This window comes from Capra hircus, chromosome 13 (assembly GCF_001704415.2).
Source record: "Capra hircus breed San Clemente chromosome 13, ASM170441v1, whole genome shotgun sequence".
NCBI lineage: Eukaryota > Metazoa > Chordata > Mammalia > Artiodactyla > Bovidae > Capra > Capra hircus.
Window position 1 is genome coordinate 46,763,123 of NC_030820.1, and position 10,294 is coordinate 46,773,416.

At 42.7% G+C, this 10,294-nt stretch overlaps 1 protein-coding gene across 1 annotated transcript in view; it reads right to left on the minus strand.

Annotated features, from left to right (window-relative positions):
- SLC23A2 (solute carrier family 23 member 2) overlaps window positions 1-9,874 on the minus strand; it is a 139,156-nt gene extending 129,282 nt beyond the window's left edge. The window contains exon 1 of the mRNA XM_018057363.1: window positions 9,773-9,874. The gene's annotated coding sequence lies outside the window, so the exon portion shown is untranslated. The remainder of the gene's footprint in view (window positions 1-9,772) is intronic.

Below are 10,294 nucleotides of genomic sequence, written 5' to 3' on the forward strand. Positions count from 1 at the left end.
GGGGGGTTCATGTTTGGGAACGCATGTAAGAATTAAAGATTTTAAAATTTAAAAAAAATAAAAAATTTAAATTAAAAAAAAAAAAGATCAAATACCCAAATCTATGTGATAAAACTATAAAACTCTTAGAATAAAACAAAGGGGTAAATCTTCTTAGAAATTACAACAAAAGTACAAGCAAAAAAAAAGATAAATAGTACTTTAAGTTTTAATTAAAACTTCAGAAAGTTTAGCTTAATTTAAAACTTGGGAAGTTTCAAAGGACATCAGCAAAGAAATAAAGACAACACATAAAATGGAAAAAGTTATTTGTAAAATTATGTATCAGGTAAGGGACATGTCACATATATTAAGAAAATTTATAACTCAACAATAAAAAGACAATCCAACTTCTAAAAAATGAGCAAAAGACTTAAGGCATTTCTCCAAAGACGACATAAAACTGGTGAACAAGCACATGAAAAACTGCCCCACTTCATTAGGAAAATGTAAATAAAAACCACAGTGAGACACCACTTCACACCTACTGGGATGGCTATACTTAAAGATAGACAGTAACACATGTGGAGAATTAGAACCGTCGAAAATTGCTGATGCCTCCACTTTGAAAAAATTTGTCAGTTCTTCTAAATGTTAAACAAAGAATTACCATATGATCCAGTAATTCCACTCCCTGATATTTACCAAAGAAAAATTAAAAACATGATCACACCAATGTTCACAGCACCATTCTTAACAGTAGCTAAAATCTAGAAACAACCCAGTGACCGTCAACTCATTAGTAGATAAAATGTGGCACTGATTCTTGCAACAATGCAGGCGTCTTAAAAATACTACGCTAAGTAAAAAGCCAATCACAAAAGACCACATGTTGTACGATTCCATTTATATGAAATACCCAGATAAGGCAAATTCACAGAAACAGTGCAGGTTAGTGTTGCCAAGGCCTGCTGGGGAGGGGAAAAAGGGGGATGACTGTTAATAGGTATGTGGTTTCTCAAATTAAGACAGTGGTGATGGTTACACAACTCTAAAAACAACTGAAATATACCTTTCAAAGTGAAGATTTTATGGTCTGTGAATTCTATCTCAACAAAGCTTTTCTTTTAAGTTTATTTTGTCAAGAGCCCCTTCCCTGTCATTCCCACAGAACCTCATGTGGTTCCTTTACCGTAAGACAGAAAGGTTATTTATTCATATTAACCCAAAGGCCTTACTTCAGAGTCTTGTATTTCACAACCAGATCAAAAAATCACTTTGGATGTCACAACTAATTTTTTCAGTAGAAAAAGTAAATATCAGAATATACATCAAATAATATTTTTGTGAAACTTGTTTTTGAGATACATACAGAGACATATATATATCGGTGAAAAGTGAGTCAGTCAAAACAAAGTCTGGAAAATATATTTTAGGAGTTAACGGACACCTACTCAAGGAACAAAACAATAAGTACAAGATCTCAGAGTTGAAAAAAAAATGCAAGAAAGCTGAAAGCACTTTGGAGCATTACCCTCGGCACTGAACTAAACACTAGAAGTGAACTGGACTCTTATGTCTGTTTTTACTAGTCACATGAATAAAAGATTCCCTACCCTGTTAACTTCTCAGGACTTCTGAGAGGGTTCAGAGGAGCCTCCTGCTCCCAGGAAGTTGAGGATCACTGCTGGAAATACAGGACCCCAACTTACACTGGGTGTCAAAAAGCATGTACAAATAGGAGAACTTCAACAGAAAAGGAAAAATCAATACTGCTAATATATTCAGTTTATCTCCACAGGTAAGAAAAAAGAAAGAAAGAAAGAAAACAAGAACCCACAAAACTGCTCTGAGGGAAGGAACATTTTCAAAGACTGAGGGTCAGAATCCCTGATACAAAAAATATGAACAGCACAGAATATCTGAACCTGAAGCAAAGGTATAAATTGTGTAGTTCCTTCCAGCTAAAAATCTGAGCTCATCCTTAAAACAGCACAAAAAATGAATTTGTAGAATTACAAAAACAGGGACAGATTCTACCAAAAATTTATTTTGCAGTATACAAAATCCCAGGGTTAATCTCAAGATAAGAAATTTTTTGTTCATTCAAACACTAAGTATGATATTGTAATTAAGTGAAAAAGACACTGAAAATAGGACACTTTAAAATCATTAAAGATTACATACATTAATACACACCAGTAAATACTGAAAATAAAAAGGACCACTATCACATTGAGAGCTGTTCTGTAAGTACTCTGCAGTTTATATTAGGAAAAAGAAGTATTTAAGAAGAAGAAAAAACAAGACGTTTTGCAGCTAGTATGACTGTTGACCCAAGAAACTCAAGAGAATCAACTGAAAAGTAAAACTTAACAGATTGTGGTCAGGTAGTGTGCCAGACACAGTGCTATTTCATTTCCCTTGTGGACACACAAATGACTCCTCTTGCATCTAGGATATGGACTATGGGAGAAAATATTACTAATTCCAAGCTCGGCCCATAAGAAAACTCTTCCATGCACAAAATCTGACAAAATCTCGCAAAATCAGAGGCCAGATTTTGAAGTCAATTGTGATGTAAGATGGAAGGAGCCTAAATTCCCAACTCACCTGTTAGGGGAGAATCAGCTAGAAAAATGTGAGCAAGAAATAAGTTTTTATTTTGTTAGTGCTAGACTTTGGCTAGCATTAATTAAGCTGAATAATAGGTGGTCAGGTATAAAATATATGGATATACATATATCCATATGTATATGCATATACACTTTCTTTACACTTGCTTTATAAAATTAGGAAATAGGGTACATGGAAGGGAGGAGGAAGAAAATCATCTCACTCTAAATAGTAAACATTTTAAAATAAAGAGCAATAAATAAGTGATCTGTAGACCATACATTAGTGAGAACTTTAAAAATGAGAGCTATTAAATCTAAATGAATCAAAAGATTTGTTGACAGACAGAACAATTCAATATTATAGGATGAAAAGTCTCCCCAAATTAACATATATTTAATGAAACAGCCCATTAAAAGTTATTTTGAAACCCTAATTTTGTTCCTTTTTATGGATGAGTACTATTTTATTATATATACCACATCTTCTTTATCCATTCATTTCTCAATGGACATTTAGGCTGCTTCCATGTCTTGGCTATTGCGAATAGTGTGGCTATGAACATAGGGTGCCTGTATATTTTTGAATTATAGTTTTGTCAAGATATATGCCCAGGAGTGGTACTGTTGGATCATACAGTAATTCTATTTTCAGTGTTCTGAGGAATCTCCATACTGTCTTCCATAGTGGCTGTACCAACTTACATTCCCACCAACAGTGCAGAAGAGTTCCCTTTCTCCACACCCTCTCCAGCATTTGTTTAAAAAATGCAAATCTTAACAGCATATTTCTCAAACAGAGGGAAACCAGAATCAAATATAACTTGTCTAACAGCATCAACTTTACTCAAAGATTAAAGAGGAAAAGTGTTTAATGTTAAGCCAAGTACTGATGTTTCTGGAATAGAATATAAAATTCACATTAATTTTAGATAAAAAGATTTAAAAGTGTCAGAATTTTCATACTCCCAGCACTTCAAAATATGCAAATATTTCCCTATACCACACTTTTGTAGAGTAATTTGTGAAGCAGTGTCTTAATATAGAAAGAGCTCTTGACAATAAAATGTGAACTCAAACTTGTCAGTAAATATTAATTATTACTATGAAGCAGGAATAAGCAAACTTTCTACAAAGAGCTGGATAGCAAATATTTTAGGCTTGCTGGTCATACAGTGTCCTGAATGGTCACAACTATGTTTAAATAAAACTTGTTTTACAAAAACAGATGCTGGTGGTTCCCCAATCAGCAACATTCTCATCATTTGGGAACTGGTTAGAAATTCAGATTACCAGGCCTCACCCCAGAACTTCTGAATGAAAAACTCTTAAGTTTAAGATCTACCATGTCAGACAGAAAAAGAGGCTGTACCCCCAACCAGGTGATGTGCCTTTTGGAGACAGCAAAGGATTTAAGCCAGCACTGCAGAGGGGACAAGAGTCTCCAAATTGGATACTGAAATATCAACCACAGAATAAACAGCATTTCAAGTAGTGCTTTTCATCAGAAGCAGGAGAAGACCATCCACGTTATTATACCAACAACTTTGTAATGAAGTCTTGGTCCAGAATGGCAAAGTTCATGCAAGTTTAACACTGGGGCATGTGTGTCGTTACTTGAACAAAGGGTTAGAGGGAAGCCACCTCAAAGGAAGACTATAAAAGAAAGGAAAATATGTTGGGGTTGAGAGCTTGTGGGAGGTTCCTCCAGGAACAAATGAGGGAACAGAAGGAATAAAGGACTCCAAGTTCCGGTGCAGACCAGACTTGGGTCAAATTCTGACTCAGCTACCATGATCTTGGGCAAGGAGTGAACCACCACCAACTTCAGCATTCTCAGAAGTAAACTAAGAATAATACCTACTTCCACAGGGCTGCTGTTAGTGAATACAAGAAGTGCCAGGCTAAGCACCTGGTGACCAACTGATACTAGTTTCTCTGCTCTCTTCTATGCCAACAGGAGCTAAGAAACACAGACCTTCAAGAAAGACTTCTATCACTAAGGGACCCAAGCTTTATTGGAGCATTAAGAGCAGAATTCAAGACTCCAAGAGTTAACTTAGAAAAGTTAACCAAGCTCCAGTTTCTTCATTGATAAGATGCAGACTAGAACCACGTTGGCTGCCAGCTGTTGGAATCAACAATAACGACCTCAAGTGCTCAATCCATAGCCAGTGCCCATCAGCACTGTCTGGTCTTTCCTGAGTCCCCTCTATTGCTTAGACAGGTTCCTGGAGAGAAGAACAATTTTTAAACTTCTTTTGAGTTCAACTTAGAAGATGGGAAGATTCAACTCTGTAAGATTCACATGCACATAAATGAGAACGGTAGCCACCCAAATAGGTAGGCCTACACCAGGCGCTCATGGAGACATCCCAGGGCAACTGACACAACGAGACTGAGGATCAGCCGCTTTTGGAAAAGCCTGTGGAAAGAGCCCATTACTAAAGAAGGCTTTCTGGACCACAGAACAGAAAAAGCCGTGGTTTATAGTCCAATGCAACCTTGACCTCCTCATACGAAAAGAAGAAAGTGAAAAACTCATCAATGCTACAGAAAAACGATGATGAAGGAAGAACCAGAGTCAAGACCATAGCCAACAGAAAGAGGCTGTGAGCTGCACTCTCAAGTTGCTGAAAAGTTCATGGGCAGTGAGACTAATTGGTTGAAATCTTAAGTATGATCCTCCATAAGATTATGCACTGCCCACTACTGCACCCATTACACTTCAATACTTAGATATTTCTATATATAGTATAACATACTATATATATATATTGCATGATATACAAATCATGTCTATGAGACATCCTAATGGAGGGAACAGGCCATTTTAGATGAATCCAGATTTTTGCTTTTTGTGCTACCTTTAGATTCTAGGCCTGCCAAAGAAAAATAAGAAGTAATGCAAGAGATAGTTCTGAAAAAAAAAAAAAAAAAAAAAAGGTAGATGGAATTTTCCTTTATGAGAAATTTTCAAGGAAGGTTTTAGAGGCCACCCAGACCTGAGGTCAGGGATTTGCTTTTCTGAGGTCAGAGGACAGAATTAAGACAAAGGACAATGAGAAGTTCCCAAGAAGATTTACATTTCCATGCAAGAAGAACTGTTACAAGAAAGAACAAAATCTGACTCCATATTGGACCTGTTTCTGCTACTTTAACCTTTGCTTCCAGTTGCTTTTGTTCACTAAACGGTTACTGTCCATACATAACGGTCTGCCGAGGGGAACCCTGTCCCTCTGCTTGAATCTTCGTTCAGAACCCTGTCTACCTGCGGATGGCTACAGGGAAGAAGAAATTAACATATCTGGCCTCCCCCACAAGGCTGGCCATTCCAGGAGATATTTGCAAGATTAATGGCCTTTTTACTTTACTTCCTCACCTCCCACCCCTCTATAAAAGAACCTAGCATCCAGACTCCAATAAAATGGCTATTTTGAGACATTAGTATGCCATCTTCTCAGTCTGTCAGCTTTCCAAACGAAGTCCTTATTCCTTCCTTCAACACCTGGTTTCTGATTTACTGGCCTGTCCTACTGCAAGCAGGCTTCCCTGGTAGCTCAGAGGTAAAGAATCCACCTGCCAATGGAGGAGAATAGGGTTTAACCCCTACGTCAGGAAGATGCTCTGGAGAAGGAAAAGGCCTCTCCAATATTCTTGCCTGGGAAGTCCCATGGACAGAGGAGCCTAGCAGGCTCGCAAAAGAGTCAGACATGACTTAGCAACTAAAACAACCACCACCTGTGGCAAGCAGAGCAAGCTTCAACTCAGTAACTGAATCCCTCACCAAACACTCACCCCACCCTTTACTACTGCATCTGGTCACACCAGGTTGGCATGGCAACTTAACATGCCACGGAATGTGTGGTTCCTGGGGCAGCCACTTTCCTTCTAGGTGCTTGGGCCAGAACTCTGCTCTTGCCCTCAACTCCCTCTCTCATTCCCCACATATGATCCATCAGCAATCTCCTCATTCCAACCTCACAATATGACTACTTCTTACCACCCACCCCTCCTCCACTCAATCACCATCTTCAGCCCTGTACTAGCTAGCTCCCCTGCAGACCTACCCTGCTCACCCAGACTTCAGTCTATTCTCAGACATCAATAATCAGCATGTCTCTATCCCCTCTCTGTTCAAAACTCTCCAACGGCTCCCACCACCAACCCCGCTTTCAAAGTAAAATCTACAGGCTTTCCTCCTAGGTGCCTGTGGCCTACCGTGACTCAACTCCCATAGTCTTTCTGACCTCAAAATCATTGTCTCTTCCTCCTGCCTCAGGGCCTTTGAATCTGCAGTTTTCTCCACTGGGAATGCTCTTATCCCAGACATCCACATGACTCGCTTCCTACCATCTCCACTCAAAGGTGACTCAGCTTCCTGTTCTACCTTTCCTAAAATTTCAGCTCCCGCCCAACACTTACTACCCACAATCCTGCCAGATTCTTCTTCAGAGCACAAAGTCTCATTGTCTGCCTCCACACTAGTGTGTGAACTATGTGTGTGGAGGAAATCTCCATACCGCATCTGGAGCACCAAAAGCATTACCTGGCACACCGTCTGCAGTTAATACATGCACTAAATGTGGGGAGGACTGTGAAAAGCCTAAGCTGCAAGCAGATCTGTAATCTTGGAGGGCCAACAATCTAGAACTGGTTAAGAAACAACAGGCCAGAAACAGCAAAGTCAAGGAGAAAATAAAGAGAGTGCCATAAAGAGCACAAAAGACCAGTAAACCCTATGGTGGTAGCTCATAGCCTAACCTGAAGCAGGAATTCTCCCCCAGCAAAAGAATGAAAGAAAGTCCAGAGACAGGCCCTCTGAGGGAAGAATAACTGTTAGAAAAGCAGGGAGTGAAAATGAATAAATAAGGTTACCTAGCATCGGGAACAGGCTAGTGTGTTGGGAGTTCTTTAGGCAAGACCTGGAAACAGGTCAGGGAAGGACTGCAAAATGTTTAAATTAAAATAACCTAAGAGTATTAAATAAAAATAAATCAGCTTTTTAAAAGCTTCCATTTACAAGTACAAGCTCTATATAACTGCAAATTATGACTGCTTACTTCTAATTCCCTTAATCATAATGGGAAAATTCCTTAAAGCCATCAGTAATGTAAGAAATGAGTTCCCAAATGGATCCCAGGTTTTTCTATGGAGACACTGAAGAGGGCGGCAATAATCAACTCAGAATTTCCAATATACCAGGTTTCAGTCAATAATGTTTAGATTAACAGCATCAGTCACCAAATTAGCTGAGGTACACCTAACTCATTCCTGCAATGCTATGAGCCTTTGCTACACAAAAGAGATAGGCAGTATGGTCTGAAACCTAGCCAATATTCTAGACAGGTACTTTCATAAGCATTTTTGAAATATCCTAACAGACATTAAAATTCAACTTAATTAGAACTTCCCTGATGGTCCATTGGCTAAGACTCCAAGCTCCCAATGCAGGGGGCAGTGGGGCTAGGGTTCCACCCTGGGGCAGAAAACTATATCCCTGTGCAGAACCTATGTCCCAGAAGAGCCAAATAAAGAAATAATTTTTTTAAAATAAAGATTAAAAAAAAACTCGACTTAAGTGAGTCGAGTCAGAAAATACAACTGCACACAACCATTTGAGGCATGGGGGTGGAGAACTAACACAACAAGGTATTAAAATACCAAGTTTCTTTAAAAAAAAAAAAATTCACTCCCTACTCCAAGCAAAGAAGTGAAATGCCCTGGCATTCAAAGAAAGAATCTGGTCACCATTTCAGCAAAGGAAATAGTCTAGAAAGCAGATAGCTCATGTTCAGGCTGTCAGGTAAAACAAGTAGTCAGATGGACACACCTACTCACCCCCTTTTAACTAAAACGTGTGCCATGAGGGCTTACTCTGTGCACACTCACTGCTGGGCTTTCAAAAGACAAGTGCCCAGAAAGCTATTAAATTCTGGATGAGTGCAAAGAATTCAGAATTCTGAGCTGAAAGGCTTTTTATAAATCTCATAAGACTCACCTTCAGGGGCTAAATGCGCAAAGTCATATGTAAAGGTGAAAAGGCAGGTACAGACAACTGGAAGAGTGATGTCTCAGTACAACAGCATCCAAATGCAAAAAATATAAAAATTAAAATGTTCCAACCACCACTGCCTTTAGCCTCTGGCTTCAAAGAGGAAGAAACTGGGTAAGGAAGGTCACATGGCAATTAATGACAGCTCATAATGACTGTCTCAGGACTCCCAGCCATGTCCTCACCCTGTCCAGCCTTCTCTGAACATAGGCGTCCAAATATTAGAAAGGTTAGCATCTTCCATCTCCTCTGTTACAGCACTGCAAGACTAAAAGTAGCAGCGACTCCTAATGCCTCAGACCCAGAAATCCCATACGGGTGACTTGCTTCCACCTGCAGTTGCCCTCATTTACCCTCTGCACTGACAATCAAGAATTTAAAGTCATGCTTAAAACCCCCAGCCTGCAGGCCGAATTCCTGTCAGCTACCCATCAAAGGGACATCTAGAGTCAAAAGGAGAAAATTCTGCGCCCATAAACTAGTCACACTCGAAAATGTCAATTTCTTTTTCCAAGAAGGTGGCAACAGGGGGACCCCAACCCCCGCGAGTCTTGTCAGAGAGGAAGGCCCTGGGGACCGGGCAGGAGCTGCTAAAATTACTTGGCGCAGCCACTGTAGGAGAGAAAGAAAGCAAAAATATAAAGGGCAACCCCCCCATCCTCTGCCGTCCCTCTTGATGGCCCCGCATTCCTGGGGGCACAGAGATGCCCGGGCGCACCGCCTGCGGAGGGCCGACCGGAGAGCGATCGCAGGCTGCGCGGGCCGAGGGCCGGGGAGGAGGCGGCAAGGACTGGGTCCCGGGGAGACCCCACTAGCCTGCCCGCCGCGCGGCCTGAGGGCCCGAGCGCCCCGCGGCTCCGGCCACGAGCAGGGGTGAGCGCTCAGGGGCCCGGCGGGGGCTGGGGGTCGCCAGGCATCTCTGGGTCCCGCAGCCAGGATGACCTGCCGGTGCGGGGACCCGGCAGACGGGCCAGGGTGCGGGGGCGCAGGCCGCGCCGCGGGGCCGCTGACAGCACGCGGGGGCCGTGCCTGGTTGGCCTCGTGGGCGCCGCAGGCCCCTCGCTGCCGGGCCTGGCAACTGCGGCCCGCGGCCAGGTAGGGGGCGCGGCGGCCGGGCTCTCACCTGGCTGCAGCTCGCCGGGCTCCCGTCCTGCCGGCTGCGCCTCCGCTGCGCCTCAGCTCCGCAGTACCAGCCGTTGCCTCTGGCTCCCGCGACTGCCGCCTGCAAAATGGCGCCGCGGAGGGGCGGGCCGGGGGCGGGGAGCCGTGGAGCCGCCCGCCCCCGCGCGGACCTGGACCCACCTCTCTCTCCGCGCCCGACCCCCGCCCTCTTGTCTCCCCCGAGGGAGGGGCTCCCCGCCCGTCCGCAAAGCTAAGCCCGCCGTCAGGCCCCCCATGTGCCCTCCCCTCGTCGTCCTCTCTGCCCCGCCACTCTCCATTTATTTCCCACCGCCCCTCGCGTGGGAAGCGCGCCCCTTCTCGTGCCTTCCAGTCTCACCGCTCTTGCGGACCCACTTGGACTGTAGAGCGCTTGCCTGGAGTGTCGTCCTTCTCGTATCCCCTCTTTAACCAGCCTGACACCGAGCGAGCTCTGTCGTCTCTCAGTGAAGGTAATAAAGCAATCTGCGGCGCCTTGGGCTCAGTG